The sequence below is a fragment of the Penaeus monodon genome, chromosome 24 (assembly GCF_015228065.2).
Source record: "Penaeus monodon isolate SGIC_2016 chromosome 24, NSTDA_Pmon_1, whole genome shotgun sequence".
Lineage (NCBI taxonomy): Eukaryota > Metazoa > Arthropoda > Malacostraca > Decapoda > Penaeidae > Penaeus > Penaeus monodon.
The window spans coordinates 6,697,775-6,698,005 of NC_051409.1; positions in this window are offsets into that span (position 1 = coordinate 6,697,775).

Here is a 231-nt window from a genome sequence, read left to right on the forward strand (position 1 = left end):
GCAAAATTTAACTAAAGTGCAGATATTGGTAGATAAATAAGGTAGAAAAATCTTAATCCGAAGTCTAGGCTCCGTCATCGCATTCGCATGGTAAGAAAAGAGAGGAAGGAGGAAGATAAGACGAATAGAAAGTAAGAGAAAAAAACGAGAAATAAAACGATAGAAATGAGACAAAAGCGATAAAGTTGGAGAGGAGAAAACATTTCAAAATCGTTGAATTAATGACTCGAA